General features: G+C 35.2%; 1 protein-coding gene and 1 long non-coding RNA gene across 2 annotated transcripts in view; both read right to left on the bottom strand.

The window, feature by feature from the left end:
- Positions 1-2,598, bottom strand: part of LOC143257777 (metabotropic glycine receptor-like) — an 89,630-nt gene extending 87,032 nt beyond the window's left edge. Inside the window, exon 1 of the mRNA XM_076516808.1 lies at positions 2,115-2,598. The gene's annotated coding sequence lies outside the window, so the exon portion shown is untranslated. The remainder of the gene's footprint in view (positions 1-2,114) is intronic.
- A 3,903-nt stretch (positions 2,599-6,501) lies between these two features.
- Positions 6,502-18,787, bottom strand: LOC143256421 (uncharacterized). The gene is made up of 2 exons (XR_013031351.1): positions 18,749-18,787; positions 6,502-6,604 (listed from the first exon to the last, which is right to left on the bottom strand). It is a non-coding gene; the product is annotated as an uncharacterized LOC143256421 (long non-coding RNA).
- Between the last annotated feature and the right edge of the window lie 403 nt (positions 18,788-19,190).

Below are 19,190 nucleotides of genomic sequence, written 5' to 3'. Positions count from 1 at the left end.
TACCTTAGGTGTTATTAGGAATTATTCATATAATATTGTCATCTAGCTTAGGTGTTATTATGAATTATTCATATTATATCTATATCTAGTTTTGATTTAATAAGATTTTTTTTTCATATCAAACAGAAATATTTTACAACAGCTCAACCTCTCACAATTCATTCTACGTTAAACAAGTTTATGTTTGTTTTAGCCTGAATAATAGTATTTTACGACAGTTGACATTTTCGAATAGTTTCTGTTTCTTGTTAACAATTCTCCGTTGCTTGTTTGTTTGTTTTTTCTAATTTTAAGTTAAGCCTAAAGATAAACTACAGTGAAGTAAACTACTTCGTTAAAGTAACTGTCACAACAGTTGCATTTATTTAATTTAATCCCACCTTTAAATTACTCACCCAAATGTGTTCTTCCACGTATAAACAAATATGTATCTGATTACTCTCTAATATTATCACACCTAAATGTGTCCTTCACGTATAAACTAATATGTATCTGATTACTCTCTAATATTATCACACCCAAATGTGTCCTTCCACGTATAAACTAATATGTATCTGATTACTCTCTAATATTATCACACCCAAATGTGTCCTTCCACGTATAAACTAATATTTATCTGATTACTCTCTAATATTATCACACCTAAATGTGTCCTTCACGTATAAACTAATATGTATCTGATTACTCTCTAATATTATCACACCTAAATGTGTCCTTCACGTATAAACTAATATGTATCTGATTACTCTCTAATATTATCACACCCAAATGTGTCCTTCCACGTATAAACTAATATGTATCTGATTACTCTCTAATATTATCACACCCAAATGTGTCCTTCCACGTATAAACTAATATGTATCTGATTACTCTCTAATATTATCACACCCAAATGTGTCCTTCCACGTATAAACTAATATGTATCTGTTACTCTCTAATATTATCCCAATCAAATATGTCCTTCCACGTGCATCTATCTGATTATTCAGTCAACATTTTGTACACATGCAAATTACGAATCTTTTAAGAAATAATGTTTATTTACATTTAATGAAAAGACAGAACTGACTCCTTTTCACGTCCATTGAACTTAATATACATCCAATAGGTTGAGTGGAGTTCTTGATTCAAGTTGGACTTGTGAGTGTCTTGTGACTCTATGATTTTCTCTGTATGATGGGTGAGTGTCTTGTGACTCTATGATTTTCTCTGTATGATGGGCGAGTGTCTTGTGACTCTATGATTTTCTCTGTATGATGGGCGAGTGTTTTGTGACTCTATGATTTTCTCTGTATGATGGGTGAGTGGCATGTGACTCTATGATTTTCTCTGTATGTTGGGTGAGTGTCTTGTGACTCTATGATTTTCTCTGTATGATGGGTGAGAGTCTTGTGACTCTATGATTTCCTCTGTATGATGGGTGAGTGTCTTGTGACTCTGTGATTTCCTCTGTATGATGGGTGAGTGTCTTTTGGCTCTATGATTTCCTCTGTATAATATATGAGTGTCTTGTGACTCTATATTTCCTCTGTATGATGGGTGAGTGTCTTGTGACTCTATGATTTTCTCTGTATGATGGGTGAGTGTCTTGTGACTCTATGATTTGCTCGGTATGATGGGTGAGTGTCTTGTGACTCTATGATTTGCTCGGTATGATGGGTGAGTGTCTTGTGACTCTATGATTTCCTCTGTATGATGGGTGTCTTGTGACTATGATTTGCTCGGTATGATGGGTGAGTGTCTTGTGACTCTATGATTTCCTCTGTATGATGGGTGAGTGTCTTGTGACTCTATGATTTGCTCGGTATGATGGGTGAGTGTCTTGTGACTCTATGATTTCCTCTGTATGATGGGTGTCTTGTGACTATGATTTCCTTGTATGATAGGTTTCTTGTGACTCTATGATTTTCTCTGTATAATGAATTTTTTGCGACTAATTTTTTCTGTAAAATATGTGCCTTGTGTCTGTAATTTCCTCTCTTAGGTAAGTGTTTCGTAGTTCTATAATTTCCTCTCTTACTGCTTTACTGACATCTTGCGTAAACGAAATTTTATAGTAAAAATATGTTAAGTTTTTATATTTCATATATATATATATATATATAATTCATTACCTTCAGGCCTCGCTTCGGTGAGAAGTTCCATACCAGAACACTTTTCTTCCATTACATTCTGCGTTCTCTTCACAAATCTTCACTGTTTTCTTTGTACGCCCACATTCCGAAACAAATATTGTTCCTCATGAAATGTTCTCACAACACACTGACAGATATTTTTATACCTAGAAGCAGTTTCAATATAAGTTTTTTTCCAGATGTGTGAGCACCAGGTCACTTAGTGTTCTGATACAAGTGCCCCCACGCAGCTATTAACGGGTAGAAAGTCACAATAAGATAAACGGGATACACTTAATTCATTGTAAACACTTTGTTTGTTTCCAACAATTTAATAATCCCTAACAAACCAGTGTAACATATATTATTGTCATTTCATTAACATTCTACGTGATCAAAATGACTCTGCTTCCTCTTACAAAAATCCTTCCAGTAGATTCTCATGTGTGCTTCTGATCAACCGCCATGGTCTATTCCTAATCAATACAACATTCCTCTGATTTCACTCAGCGCAAGCACTGCAAGGAAAAAGATGTACATGGTTGCTCACAGTCTTACGGCTTTACAGACGACAACACCCTCATCACCTGTGCTGCCATCTAGTGGTAGGTCTTCATGATGAATTATTGATTTACCTAAATTATTTTGAGATTTTCATTATAAAACTTCCGAGATGAAAAGATAACCACATTATTTACAGTATTAATGGCATACGTCTAACTGACACATTGGCATGGGCCCGCTATAATTTCATGGACTTATAACGCTAAAATATAGTGTTTGATTTCCCGCCTTAGACAACTCCAAAAACAAACATTTTCCGACGCATTCTCAAGACGGCTGGTATGCGCAGTAGCATTTTAATTAAAATAAAGTACAGAACAACGTTTCGACCTTTGTTAACCTGAAGATGACCTAGAAGGTCGAGAGGTTGTTCTGTACTTTATTTTAATTAAAGTGTTGATACTCATAGCAACCATGTGTTTCTCGTAATCACGAAGGACATTCCTACGTAGTAGTCACTTAGCTAAAGAATTGCTTAACGATAGAGGGCATTTTACCACATGCTCATGTTACGACCACGAACACTACAATAAAGACATGAACGTCGTCCAATCCTGTAATCCAGAAACACGTAATTTCTATATATGGTACGGTCTGCACTACCTAGATCGCTCCTACTTTTACTTAGCTACTTTGACCCAGTACAGTCTCCAGATCATTTTTTAAACAGCCCTTGGTATTAACTGGTTACTTTGATCAGAACGTAGGTCCTCGGCCTATGTTTCTACTGATATCCACTATTCACCCGAGTGAAAAATAGTTATTAATTTATTCTTATAAACTATTCGTGGGAAAGCCATTTCAAATACGTGCGATAACCAATCACTATTCGATTCACCACGTTACTGAATTATACCGATGCACCTAAAACCGCTTCACGAAGTGAAATTGGAATACAGGACTAGTTTTCTTATAGTGATGACACTTAATGGAACTTCTTGACACTAACTCAACGACTAGTGGTGTTTATCTTAAGTATTGCCCGTATTATTTTTACTTTCGTCGGCACCATTTTTGTGTAAAAAAAAATCGTTTGATAACCCTTACATGTCAAATAGTCATATTTTATTTTCATTTCTAATCAAAAACCATCCGCTGTAGTTTCATAACTTTCTCGTATCCTTTGTAATCTGAAACCATACTTGTTTCGTAACTCAAGTGTAACTTTGTAATGTCATGTTCTTTTTGGTCATTTTATATTACGAAATGCACTTAACAAGAAAAATATTTCGTTAACACACACGCTTGGCTTTTGTTGGCTGAAACAGTTTTAAGATATATCGCTGGATAAAGTTTGCACACTATTTCAATGTTTCTAGATATTCTTTAAGAGAATATGTTTTGTTGTTTCTTATTGCTATATTGTTTTGGGTGTCAAAGTTTAATTTCCACAACTCTTATATAATGTTCGAATTTTAGCAGCTAGATGGCAGCCCTTGTCAGTCAAGAAACCGATGACGTTTCAAATTATTACACGATACACATTTTGTTTTTTAAAAAATGATCTTACGTCTGTTTAATTAATATTTTATTCGAAAAAAAATAATGGAAATTTTAATGCTTCCGCAGGCCAGACATCCAGGACTTAGGCTCAACGATAGATGTTATATGTTAGCATCACGCTAGAATGAGCTGGAAACATATTTTCAACGTTTTCGGGTTGAATTAAAACTCTACACAAAGGTTTACGAAAAAAATCGCAATTTAGTGACACGAAAGCAAAGGTCTTAACCTTAGCATACAAAGGTCTTGACCTTCATAGTACATAGTAGTCTACTAGCTGTACGTCCACCTAAGAAATGTATGGTGTTGACTCTCGACCAACAACAAGCGGTTTGTTGTGTTTTCGGTCTTTGTTTTCAGAGCAGACAAAGGTCTTGACCTTCTCGTCACTTTGACCAATGGTGCTCTCCTGCTCTTGATGCAGCTCACAGTAATGTTGGAGATCGTAATACAGGTTCTAACCGAAACCCAGACTTCAATCAACAAGTGTCATCTAGCTCTTTAAAAGCTTGTTCTCCAATCTTAATCTCTCTACACTTTTTGAATGTCATCGACTAACACAAAAGCAGTATAATATTACTCTGGCAGAGTTTGTTGCGCATCGTCGGTAGATGAGAAAAAGTCTTGCACCATCAGATGTTTTACAAATGTCTTTTCCAACCACGTTTGTAAGACGATCTGGTTCTCCTTGGAGAGTAACATGGCACATAGAATCCTTGATACAGTCATGCGTAGCATAAAGAATCGATCGATCAGAAAAAGTGCAGAACAACGTTTCGACCTGTTTAGGTCATCGTCAGGTCGAACAGTTGTTCTCTAATGTAACTACAGTTTTCATACCCATACCAGCCATCTTGGGAATATCTTTACTTCAAGTGGATTTCTCTTCATCACGAAAAGACATTGTTTCCGACCCCTGTTGGAATACTACTACAACAACTCGCTTTCACACTTGAGCTCTTGGATGACCTGCGTCGTTTCTTTGTGTCACGAAATTCAAGGGATCCTCAGAAGTACCACTAACGTTTCGTCTTCATCACTCTAATGTAACAGTAATCAATCCTTCCTTTTATCTTTCTTCGTGGCTTTAATTCACTCTGCGGCTGTTTCCAACCTGTTTTTCGTGCAGTTTTGACCTCTGGGCATAAACCGTTGCATCCACACTGACATCTATGGCATTTCATAAGTACCACACACATACACACTTAAGCCTTTTACCTTCTTTTTTCTGTGTTAACGTTGGTTTATCAGTACAGAATAAATACACTGAACATCAACATCTATTTTGTGACCAGTCATGGACCTCATTTTCATAACGAGTGGGGCAATTGCCTGCTTTTGTCCAATCAGATTTTGGTAAAAGTGTTAATCAATAAACAGATAATCCAGAATGACTTGAAAAATTAAGTTCTGTAAATCCAGGTACCGGCCTATAAAAAAACTTGTTAATAAATTCTATTTCTGAACAAGTCCCTCTACCAGTCCTAGCTTTTCAAACATTTTTCTAAACCTTTTACACCAGCTTCCTTACAAGTCTTTGAAATTTTGTTACAAGATACAATTGACATGAAGGATGGAATTACTGCTGAAGTTTCCTGGTATTTTACAAATTATTCTCACCAATTACTGCTGAAGTTTCCTGGGTATTTTACAAATTATTCTCACCAATTACTGCTGAAGTTTCCTGGGTATTTTACAAATTATTCTCACCAATTACTGCTGAAGTTTCCTGGGTATTTTACAAATTATTCTCACCAATTACTGCTGATGTTTCCTGGGTATTTTACAAATTATTCTCACCAATTACTGCTGATGTTTCCTGGGTATTTTACAAATTATTCTCACCAATTACTGCTGAAGTTTCCTGGGTATTTTACAAATTATTCTCACCAATTACTGCTGAAGTTTCCTGAGTATTTTACAAATTATTCTCACCAATTACTGCTGAAGTTTCCTGGGTATTTTACAAATTATTCTCACCAATTACTGCTGAAATTTCCTGGGTATTTTATACATAAAAATTAGTGTTTTCACAGTTTCATGACATGAGAGAACTCAATATATGGACCCTGCTGGTAGTAAATGGTGTACAAACAAGTACAGTGTTGTGTCAATGTAAACAATTTGATAGGTAACATATTGTAGTATCCATTACACAAATCTGGAACATCTCAAAATCAAAAGTAGCCTAGAATATTAATCATTTCCTTTCAAAACCAGTTAGCTTACAGCAGATTGTTTTACAACTAGCACCACAGATCCATAATAGAAACATACAGAAGTTGGTTTTTCTTTTATATTACACAGTAAAACAAACATAAAACATAATCAACTATTCTTTTAATTCAGAAACAAAATGACCATTACACCTTGTGGTTTTATTTCACAGTAACTCTAGGCGCAGCTGGACGAGGACCCATTTCCTACAAAAAATAAAATAGAGTTTAAACACCTTACATAAAATACTTGTTAAGTTGAAAACTTTTGTAATTTAATGTTAAACTAATGTGTTGTTTATCCAATTTCTTTTAACATACAAAACAAGGTAAATTTTTCTCTCAAACTGTTGATTCATTACTAATGTGTAACTAGTTTTTGTTGTTTTTTCACAAGTCACTAGTATGTTTCTCCTATTAACACAAATTACATGAATATCAGTTAACAACATGCAACATTTTAAAACATTTTCTTAGGAAACTTAACGATAAAGTATTGGCACATTTGAAATGCTACCAAATAACAAAAAAAAATGAAATACCACATGCAGTATCAATGTTTAATAAACGATTTAATTAGTATTAGTCACTAGAACACGTGGTTCATGATACTGAATAAACTTCACAGTTGAAAAATATTACGTAAATTCACTTAATCTATATGCCAACTAGAACCCTGAGCCCAACAGTTTATCAGCGAGTATAGTGTACCTAGTGGGTGCATCTTGAGATATTACACTCAAACCTTTAACTATAATTCAGTGGTCACTGTTTTTCAACCATTTAACAAGTTGGATTACGAAACACATAATCCAACAGCAGATCTCTGAAAATAATTTTATTTAAAATTCTGTTATCAGTACTTTCCACATGTTTACTTTGTTATAATCAACATATATTAACACCACAAGTGATATAGATTAACTTTTAGAAAAACCACAATGCCAAGGTTAAGAAAGGTGTACTCAAAACATCTAGTTTTATTGCTTCCCCATCCCTACTTTGGTAATTAAAGGTTAAGAAAAGTACTCAAAACATCTAGTTTTATTGCTTCCCCATCCCTACTTTGGTAATTAAAGGTTAAGAAAGGTGTACTCAAAACATCTAGTTTTATTGCTTCCCCATCCCTACTTTGGTAATTAAAGGTTAAGAAGGGTGTACTCAAAACATCTAGTTTTATTGCTTCCCCATCCCTACTTTGGTAATTAAAGGTTAAGAAAGGTGTACTCAAAACATCTAGTGTTATTGCTTCCCATCCCTACTTTGGTAATTAAAGGTTAAGAAAAGTGTACTCAAAACATCTAGTGTTATTGCTTCCCAATCCCTACTTTGGTAATTAAAGGTTAAGAAAGGTGTACTCAAAACATCTAGTGTTATTGCTTCCCCATCCCTACTTTGGTAATTAAAGGTTAAGAAAAGTGTACTCAAAACATCTAGTGTTATTGCTTCCCAATCCCTACTTTGGTAATTAAAGGTTAAGAAAGGTGTACTCAAAACATCTAGTGTTATTGCTTCCCCATCCCTACTTTGGTAACTAAAGGTTAAGAAAGGTGTACTCAAAACATCTAGTGTTATTGCTTCCCCATCCCTACTTTGGTAACTAAAGGTTAAGAAAGGTGTACTCAAAACATCTAGTTTTATTGCTTCCCCATCCCTACTTTGGTAATTAAAGGTTAAGAAAGGTGTACTCAAAACATCTAGTGTTATTGCTTCCCCATCCCTACTTTGGTAATTAAAGGTTAAGAAAAGTGTACTCAAAACATCTAGTGTTATTGCTTCCCAATCCCTACTTTGGTAATTAAAGGTTAAGAAAAGTGTACTCAAAACATCTAGTGTTATTGCTTCCCAATCCCTACTTTGGTAATTAAAGGTTAAGAAAGGTGTACTCAAAACATCTAGTGTTATTGCTTCCCCATCCCTACTTTGGTAATTAAAGGTTAAGAAAGGTGTACTCAAAACATCTAGTTATTGCTTCCCATCCCTACTTTGGTAATTAAAGGTTAAGAAAGGTGTACTCAAAACATCTAGTGTTATTGCTTCCCCATCCCTACTTTGGTAATTAAAGGTTAAGAAAAGTGTACTCAAAACATCTACTGTTATTGCTTCCCCATCCCTACTTTGGTAATTAAAGGTTAAGAAAAGTGTACTCAAAACATCTACTGTTATTGCTTCCCCATCCCTACTTTGGTAATTAAAGGTTAAGAAAGGTGTACTCAAAACATCTAGTTTTATTGCTTCCCCATCCCTACTTTGGTAACTAAAGGTTAAGAAAGGTGTACTCAAAACATCTAGTGTTATTGCTTCCCATCCCTACTTTGGTAACTAAAGGTTAAGAAAGGTGTACTCAAAACATCTAGTTTTATTGCTTCCCATCCCTACTTTGGTAATTAAAGGTTAAGAAAGGTGTACTCAAAACATCTAGTGTTATTGCTTCCCCATCCCTACTTTGGTAATTAAAGGTTAAGAAAAGTGTACTCAAAACATCTAGTGTTATTGCTTCCCAATCCCTACTTTGGTAATTAAAGGTTAAGAAAGGTGTACTCAAAACATCTAGTGTTATTGCTTCCCCATCCCTACTTTGGTAATTAAAGGTTAAGAAAAGTGTACTCAAAACATCTAGTGTTATTGCTTCCCAATCCCTACTTTGGTAATTAAAGGTTAAGAAAGGTGTACTCAAAACATCTAGTGTTATTGCTTCCCCATCCCTACTTTGGTAATTAAAGGTTAAGAAAGGTGTACTCAAAACATCTAGTGTTATTGCTTCCCCATCCCTACTTTGGTAATTAAAGGTTAAGAAAGGTGTACTCAAAACATCTAGTGTTATTGCTTCCCCATCCCTACTTCGGTAACTAAAGGTTAAGAAAGGTGTACTCAAAACATCTAGTGTTATTGCTTCCCATCCCTACTTCGTAACTAAAGGTTAAGAAAGGTGTACTCAAAACATCTAGTTTTATTGCTTCCCATCCCTACTTTGGTAACTAAAGGTTAAGAAAGGTGTACTCAAAACATCTAGTGTTATTGCTTCCCATCCCTACTTTGGTAACTAAAGGTTAAGAAAGGTGTACTCAAAACATCTAGTGTTATTGCTTCCCCATCCCTACTTTGGTAACTAAAGGTTAAGAAAGGTGTACTCAAAACATCTAGTGTTATTGCTTCCCCATCCCTACTTTGGTAACTAAAGGTTAAGAAAGGTGTACTCAAAACATCTAGTTTTATTGCTTCCCCATCCCTACTTTGGTAATTAAAGGTTAAGAAAGGTGTACTCAAAACATCTAGTGTTATTGCTTCCCCATCCCTACTTTGGTAACTAAAGGTTAAGAAAAGTGTACTCAAAACATCTAGTGTTATTGCTTCCCAATCCCTACTTTGGTAACTAAAGGTTAAGAAAGGTGTACTCAAAACATCTAGTGTTATTGCTTCCCCATCCCTACTTTGGTAATTAAAGGTTAAGAAAAGTGTACTCAAAACATCTAGTGTTATTGCTTCCCATCCCTACTTTGGTAATTAAAGTTAAGAAAGGTGTACTCAAAACATCTAGTGTTATTGCTTCCCCATCCCTACTTTGGTAATTAAAGGTTAAGAAAGGTGTACTCAAAACATCTAGTTTTATTGCTTCCCCATCCCTACTTTGGTAACTAAAGGTTAAGAAAGGTGTACTCAAAACATCTAGTGTTATTGCTTCCCATCCCTACTTTGGTAACTAAAGGTTAAGAAAGGTGTACTCAAAACATCTAGTGTTATTGCTTCCCCATCCCTACTTTGGTAACTAAAGGTTAAGAAAGGTGTACTCAAAACATCTAGTTTTATTGCTTCCCCATCCCTACTTTGGTAATTAAAGGTTAAGAAAGGTGTACTCAAAACATCTAGTGTTATTGCTTCCCCATCCCTACTTTGGTAATTAAAGGTTAAGAAAAGTGTACTCAAAACATCTAGTGTTATTGCTTCCCAATCCCTACTTTGGTAATTAAAGGTTAAGAAAGGTGTACTCAAAACATCTAGTGTTATTGCTTCCCCATCCCTACTTTGGTAATTAAAGGTTAAGAAAAGTGTACTCAAAACATCTAGTGTTATTGCTTCCCAATCCCTACTTTGGTAATTAAAGGTTAAGAAAGGTGTACTCAAAACATGTAGTGTTATTGCTTCCCATCCCTACTTTGGTAATTAAAGGTTAAGAAAGGTGTACTCAAAACATCTAGTGTTATTGCTTCCCCATCCCTACTTTGGTAATTAAAGGTTAAGAAAGGTGTACTCAAAACATCTAGTGTTATTGCTTCCCATCCCTACTTTGGTAATTAAAGGTTAAGAAAAGTGTACTCAAAACATCTACTGTTATTGCTTCCCATCCCTACTTTGGTAATTAAAGGTTAAGAAAGGTGTACTCAAAACATCTAGTTTTATTGCTTCCCATCCCTACTTTGGTAACTAAAGGTTAAGAAAGGTGTACTCAAAACATCTAGTGTTATTGCTTCCCCATCCCTACTTTGGTAACTAAAGGTTAAGAAAGGTGTACTCAAAACATCTAGTTTTATTGCTTCCCATCCCTACTTTGGTAATTAAAGGTTAAGAAAGGTGTACTCAAAACATCTAGTGTTATTGCTTCCCCATCCCTACTTTGGTAATTAAAGGTTAAGAAAAGTGTACTCAAAACATCTAGTGTTATTGCTTCCCAATCCCTACTTTGGTAATTAAAGGTTAAGAAAGGTGTACTCAAAACATCTAGTGTTATTGCTTCCCCATCCCTACTTTGGTAACTAAAGGTTAAGAAAGGTGTACTCAAAACATCTAGTGTTATTGCTTCCCCATCCCTACTTTGGTAACTAAAGGTTAAGAAAGGTGTACTCAAAACATCTAGTTTTATTGCTTCCCCATCCCTACTTTGGTAATTAAAGGTTAAGAAAGGTGTACTCAAAACATCTAGTGTTATTGCTTCCCCATCCCTACTTTGGTAATTAAAGGTTAAGAAAAGTGTACTCAAAACATCTAGTGTTATTGCTTCCCAATCCCTACTTTGGTAATTAAAGGTTAAGAAAGGTGTACTCAAAACATCTAGTGTTATTGCTTCCCCATCCCTACTTTGGTAATTAAAGGTTAAGAAAGGTGTACTCAAAACATCTAGTGTTATTGCTTCCCAATCCCTACTTTGGTAATTAAAGGTTAAGAAAGGTGTACTCAAAACATCTAGTGTTATTGCTTCCCATCCCTACTTTGGTAATTAAAGGTTAAGAAAGGTGTACTCAAAACATCTAGTGTTATTGCTTCCCCATCCCTACTTTGGTAATTAAAGGTTAAGAAAGGTGTACTCAAAACATCTAGTGTTATTGCTTCCCCATCCCTACTTTGGTAATTAAAGGTTAAGAAAGGTGTACTCAAAACATCTAGTGTTATTGCTTCCCCATCCCTACTTTGGTAATTAAAGGTTAAGAAAAGTGTACTCAAAACATCTACTGTTATTGCTTCCCCATCCCTACTTTGGTAATTAAAGGTTAAGAAAGGTGTACTCAAAACATCTAGTTTTATTGCTTCCCCATCCCTACTTTGGTAATTAAAGGTTAAGAAAGGTGTACTCAAAACATCTAGTTTTATTGCTTCCCATCCCTACTTTGGTAACTAAAGGTTAAGAAAGGTGTACTCAAAACATCTAGTGTTATTGCTTCCCATCCCTACTTTGGTAACTAAAGGTTAAGAAAGGTGTACTCAAAACATCTAGTGTTATTGCTTCCCATCCCTACTTTGGTAACTAAAGGTTAAGAAAGGTGTACTCAAAACATCTAGTGTTATTGCTTCCCATCCCTACTTTGGTAACTAAAGGTTAAGAAAGGTGTACTCAAAACATCTAGTTTTATTGCTTCCCATCCCTACTTTGGTAATTAAAGGTTAAGAAAGGTGTACTCAAAACATCTAGTGTTATTGCTTCCCATCCCTACTTTGGTAATTAAAGGTTAAGAAAAGTGTACTCAAAACATCTAGTGTTATTGCTTCCCAATCCCTACTTTGGTAATTAAAGGTTAAGAAAGGTGTACTCAAAACATCTAGTGTTATTGCTTCCCCATCCCTACTTTGGTAATTAAAGGTTAAGAAAGGTGTACTCAAAACATCTAGTGTTATTGCTTCCCCAATCCCTACTTTGGTAATTAAAGGTTAAGAAAGGTGTACTCAAAACATCTAGTTTTATTGCTTCCCCATCCCTACTTTGGTAACTAAAGGTTAAGAAAGGTGTACTCAAAACATCTAGTGTTATTGCTTCCCCATCCCTACTTTGGTAACTAAAGGTTAAGAAAGGTGTACTCAAAACATCTAGTGTTATTGCTTCCCCATCCCTACTTTGGTAACTAAAGGTTAAGAAAGGTGTACTCAAAACATCTAGTTTTATTGCTTCCCATCCCTACTTTGGTAATTAAAGGTTAAGAAAGGTGTACTCAAAACATCTAGTGTTATTGCTTCCCATCCCTACTTTGGTAATTAAAGGTTAAGAAAAGTGTACTCAAAACATCTAGTGTTATTGCTTCCCAATCCCTACTTTGGTAATTAAAGGTTAAGAAAGGTGTACTCAAAACATCTAGTGTTATTGCTTCCCCATCCCTACTTTGGTAATTAAAGGTTAAGAAAAGTGTACTCAAAACATCTAGTGTTATTGCTTCCCAATCCCTACTTTGGTAATTAAAGGTTAAGAAAGGTGTACTCAAAACATCTAGTGTTATTGCTTCCCCATCCCTACTTTGGTAATTAAAGGTTAAGAAAGGTGTACTCAAAACATCTAGTGTTATTGCTTCCCCATCCCTACTTTGGTAATTAAAGGTTAAGAAAGGTGTACTCAAAACATCTAGTGTTATTGCTTCCCCATCCCTACTTTGGTAATTAAAGGTTAAGAAAAGTGTACTCAAAACATCTACTGTTATTGCTTCCCCATCCCTACTTTGGTAATTAAAGGTTAAGAAAGGTGTACTCAAAACATCTAGTGTTATTGCTTCCCATCCCTACTTTGGTAATTAAAGGTTAAGAAAGGTGTACTCAAAACATCTAGTTTTATTGCTTCCCCATCCCTACTTTGGTAACTAAAGGTTAAGAAAGGTGTACTCAAAACATCTAGTGTTATTGCTTCCCCATCCCTACTTTGGTAACTAAAGGTTAAGAAAGGTGTACTCAAAACATCGTGTTATTGCTTCCCATCCCTACTTTGGTAACTAAAGGTTAAGAAAGGTGTACTCAAAACATCTAGTTTTATTGCTTCCCATCCCTACTTTGGTAATTAAAGGTTAAGAAAGGTGTACTCAAAACATCTAGTGTTATTGCTTCCCCATCCCTACTTTGGTAATTAAAGGTTAAGAAAAGTGTACTCAAAACATCTAGTGTTATTGCTTCCCAATCCCTACTTTGGTAATTAAAGGTTAAGAAAGGTGAACTCAAAACATCTAGTGTTATTGCTTCCCATCCCTACTTTGGTAATTAAAGGTTAAGAAAAGTGTACTCAAAACATCTAGTGTTATTGCTTCCCAATCCCTACTTTGGTAATTAAAGGTTAAGAAAGGTGTACTCAAAACATCTAGTGTTATTGCTTCCCATCCCTACTTTGGTAATTAAAGGTTAAGAAAGGTGTACTCAAAACATCTAGTGTTATTGCTTCCCCATCCCTACTTTGGTAATTAAAGGTTAAGAAAGGTGTACTCAAAACATCTAGTGTTATTGCTTCCCCATCCCTACTTTGGTAATTAAAGGTTAAGAAAAGTGTACTCAAAACATCTACTGTTATTGCTTCCCCATCCCTACTTTGGTAATTAAAGGTTAAGAAAAGTGTACTCAAAACATCTACTGTTATTGCTTCCCCATCCCTACTTTGGTAATTAAAGGTTAAGAAAGGTGTACTCAAAACATCTAGTTTTATTGCTTCCCCATCCCTACTTTGGTAACTAAAGGTTAAGAAAGGTGTACTCAAAACATCTAGTGTTATTGCTTCCCCATCCCTACTTTGGTAACTAAAGGTTAAGAAAGGTGTACTCAAAACATCTAGTGTTATTGCTTCCCCATCCCTACTTTGGTAACTAAAGGTTAAGAAAGGTGTACTCAAAACATCTAGTGTTATTGCTTCCCCATCCCTACTTTGGTAACTAAAGGTTAAGAAAGGTGTACTCAAAACATCTAGTGTTATTGCTTCCCCATCCCTACTTTGGTAACTAAAGGTTAAGAAAGGTGTACTCAAAACATCTAGTGTTATTGCTTCCCATCCCTACTTTGGTAATTAAAGGTTAAAAAAGGTGTACTCAAAACATCTAGTGTTATTGCTTCCCATCCCTACTTTGGTAATTAAAGGTTAAGAAAGGTGTACTCAAAACATCTAGTGTTATTGCTTCCCATCCCTACTTTGGTAATTAAAGGTTAAGAAAAGTGTACTCAAAAGATCTAGTGTTATTGCTTCCCAATCCCTACTTTGGTAACTAAAGGTTAAGAAAGGTGTACTCAAAACATCTAGTGTTATTGCTTCCCATCCCTACTTTGGTAACTAAAGGTTAAGAAAGGTGTACTCAAAACATCTAGTGTTATTGCTTCCCATCCCTACTTTGGTAATTAAAGGTTAAGAAAGGTGTACTCAAAACATCTAGTGTTATTGCTTCCCATCCCTACTTTGGTAATTAAAGGTTAAGAAAGGTGTACTCAAAACATCTAGTGTTATTGCTTCCCATCCCTACTTTGGTAATTAAAGGTTAAGAAAAGTGTACTCAAAACATCTACTGTTATTGCTTCCCATCCCTACTTTGGTAATTAAAGGTTAAGAAAAGTGTACTCAAAACATCTACTGTTATTGCTTCCCATCCCTACTTTGGTAATTAAAGGTTAAGAAAGGTGTACTCAAAACATCTAGTTTTATTGCTTCCCCATCCCTACTTTGGTAACTAAAGGTTAAGAAAGGTGTACTCAAAACATCTAGTGTTATTGCTTCCCCATCCCTACTTTGGTAACTAAAGGTTAAGAAAGGTGTACTCAAAACATCTAGTGTTATTGCTTCCCCATCCCTACTTTGGTAACTAAAGGTTAAGAAAGGTGTACTCAAAACATCTAGTGTTATTGCTTCCCCATCCCTACTTTGGTAACTAAAGGTTAAGAAAGGTGTACTCAAAACATCTAGTGTTATTGCTTCCCATCCCTACTTTGGTAATTAAAGGTTAAAAAAGGTGTACTCAAAACATCTAGTGTTATTGCTTCCCCATCCCTACTTTGGTAATTAAAGGTTAAGAAAGGTGTACTCAAAACATCTAGTGTTATTGCTTCCCCATCCCTACTTTGGTAATTAAAGGTTAAGAAAAGTGTACTCAAAACATCTAGTGTTATTGCTTCCCCATCCCTACTTTGGTAATTAAAGGTTAAGAAAAGTGTACTCAAAACATCTAGTGTTATTGCTTCCCATCCCTACTTTGGTAACTAAAGGTTAAGAAAGGTGTACTCAAAACATCTAGTGTTATTGCTTCCCCATCCCTACTTTGGTAACTAAAGGTTAAGAAAGGTGTACTCAAAACATCTAGTTTTATTGCTTCCCCATCCCTACTTTGGTAATTCAAGGTTAAGAAAGGTGTACTCAAAACATCTAGTGTTATTGCTTCCCCATCCCTACTTTGGTAATTAAAGGTTAAGAAAAGTGTACTCAAAACATCTAGTGTTATTGCTTCCCAATCCCTACTTTGGTAACTAAAGGTTAAGAAAGGTGTACTCAAAACATCTAGTGTTATTGCTTCCCCATCCCTACTTTGGTAATTAAAGGTTAAGAAAAGTGTACTCAAAACATCTAGTGTTATTGCTTCCCAATCCCTACTTTGGTAATTAAAGGTTAAGAAAGGTGTACTCAAAACATCTAGTGTTATTGCTTCCCCATCCCTACTTTGGTAATTAAAGGTTAAGAAAGGTGTACTCAAAACATCTAGTGTTATTGCTTCCCCATCCCTACTTTGGTAATTAAAGGTTAAGAAAGGTGTACTCAAAACATCTAGTGTTATTGCTTCCCCATCCCTACTTTGGTAATTAAAGGTTAAGAAAAGTGTACTCAAAACATCTACTGTTATTGCTTCCCATCCCTACTTTGGTAATTAAAGGTTAAGAAAGGTGTACTCAAAACATCTAGTTTTATTGCTTCCCCATCCCTACTTTGGTAACTAAAGGTTAAGAAAGGTGTACTCAAAACATCTAGTGTTATTGCTTCCCATCCCTACTTTGGTAACTAAAGGTTAAGAAAGGTGTACTCAAAACATCTAGTTTTATTGCTTCCCATCCCTACTTTGGTAATTAAAGGTTAAGAAAGGTGTACTCAAAACATCTAGTGTTATTGCTTCCCATCCCTACTTTGGTAATTAAAGGTTAAGAAAGGTGTACTCAAAACATCTAGTTTTATTGCTTCCCATCCCTACTTTGGTAACTAAAGGTTAAGAAAGGTGTACTCAAAACATCTAGTGTTATTGCTTCCCCATCCCTACTTTGGTAACTAAAGGTTAAGAAAGGTGTACTCAAAACATCTAGTGTTATTGCTTCCCATCCCTACTTTGGTAACTAAAGGTTAAGAAAGGTGTACTCAAAACATCTAGTTTTATTGCTTCCCCATCCCTACTTTGGTAATTAAAGGTTAAGAAAGGTGTACTCAAAACATCTAGTGTTATTGCTTCCCCATCCCTACTTTGGTAATTAAAGGTTAAGAAAAGTGTACTCAAAACATCTAGTGTTATTGCTTCCCAATCCCTACTTTGGTAATTAAAGGTTAAGAAAGGTGAACTCAAAACATCTAGTGTTATTGCTTCCCATCCCTACTTTGGTAATTAAAGGTTAAGAAAAGTGTACTCAAAACATCTAGTGTTATTGCTTCCCAATCCCTACTTTGGTAATTAAAGGTTAAGAAAGGTGTACTCAAAACATCTAGTGTTATTGCTTCCCCATCCCTACTTTGGTAATTAAAGGTTAAGAAAGGTGTACTCAAAACATCTAATGTTATTGCTTCCCCATCCCTACTTTGGTAATTAAAGGTTAAGAAAGGTGTACTCAAAACATCTAGTGTTATTGCTTCCCCATCCCTACTTTGGTAATTAAAGGTTAAGAAAAGTGTACTCAAAACATCTACTGTTATTGCTTCCCCATCCCTACTTTGGTAATTAAAGGTTAAGAAAAGTGTACTCAAAACATCTACTGTTATTGCTTCCCCATCCCTACTTTGGTAATTAAAGTTAAGAAAGGTGTACTCAAAACATCTAGTTTTATTGCTTCCCATCCCTACTTTGGTAACTAAAGGTTAAGAAAGGTGTACTCAAAACATCTAGTGTTATTGCTTCCCCATCCCTACTTTGGTAACTGAAGGTTAAGAAAGGTGTACTCAAAACATCTAGTGTTATTGCTTCCCCATCCCTACTTTGGTAACTAAAGGTTAAGAAAGGTGTACTCAAAACATCTAGTGTTATTGCTTCCCCATCCCTACTTTGGTAACTAAAGGTTAAGAAAGGTGTACTCAAAACATCTAGTGTTATTGCTTCCCATCCCTACTTTGGTAATTAAAGGTTAAAAAAAGGTGTACTCAAAACATCTAGTGTTATTGCTTCCCCATCCCTACTTTGGTAATTAAAGGTTAAAAAAGGTGTACTCAAAACATCTAGTTTTATTGCTTCCGCATCCCTACTTTGGTAATTAAAGGTTAAGAAAGGTGTACTCAAAACATCTAGTGTTATTGCTTCCCATCCCTACTTTGGTAATTAAAGGTTAAGAAGGTGTACTCAAAACATCTAGTTTTATTGCTTCCCCATCCCTACTTTGGTAATTAAAGGTTAAGAAAAGTGTACTCAAAACATCTAGTGTTATTGCTTCCCCATCCCTACTTTGGTAATTATTTAAGATTAACATTCCAGTTTACACTCATATTTTATTCTCACTTGTGAATGCACTTAGTTAAGACTAATGTTTTCTCTCCAATAGCAATAAGCATTTATTTTACAAACCTTTGTTTAACACTTGTTGAGTTTGAGCCCTCATGTTATCGCTAAATATACAAGTCCTATTCTGAATTGCTAGAATTTTAAAACTTAAGCTCTGAGCATAAATGTTATCAATTATAATATTTGACATTTAGGCCTAAAGCTAAAACATTAGGTTAAAACATTTCTTGGTAATCTAAAAAAACATCAACATTTTTTTCATTCCACATCAGCCACATCCAATCTCTCATCTAAAATAATTTTGTTTTGTTTTTTAATAATTAAAAAAAAATTCTAAGAAGAAACAGAACTGCAACACTCTTAGCATTTATAAGCCTTCCAACAAGGCCATGTGTGCCAAGATTGGTTTATTTCACATGGTCTACAAAGGAATACAATATTTATGCTATTCCATACTCACCCCTATAGGTGGCCTAAATCTTGAGGTGGTGTGCGATCCCACGTGCCTCCCTGGATCTGTTTCTCACTTTTGGAGTGAATTGCACAAGAGACGCAATAATGAAGTTTAGCATACAGCTCCGGCAGGGCATATGCTGAAAAATAACATGAACAGTGAAAGGACAAATGTTTATAAAATGATATACACAGATTCTCTCTCTTAACAGACTTATATTTGATAAGTAGATCTAGCCACTCATTTACATTCTAATATTTTACCCAATACTGGCGACTTGAGTAATACACTCAGTGGACTAACATGTGGTCTGCCACAATAAATGCCATTAACATGCATGTTTATGTGGATGTGCGACTGGACAGAACCAGCCTTCATCTCTTGCAAAGATAACATTTAATATAAATTGCAGTGTCAATGGTACAGAGGCTTAATTACGAAGACCAGG

The sequence above is a fragment of the Tachypleus tridentatus genome, chromosome 7 (genome assembly GCF_004210375.1).
Source record: "Tachypleus tridentatus isolate NWPU-2018 chromosome 7, ASM421037v1, whole genome shotgun sequence".
In the NCBI taxonomy this organism is placed as follows: Eukaryota; Metazoa; Arthropoda; class Merostomata; order Xiphosura; family Limulidae; genus Tachypleus; species Tachypleus tridentatus.
The sequence above is the reverse complement of the archived record's forward strand: the minus strand, read 5'-3'. Positions and strand labels throughout refer to the sequence as shown.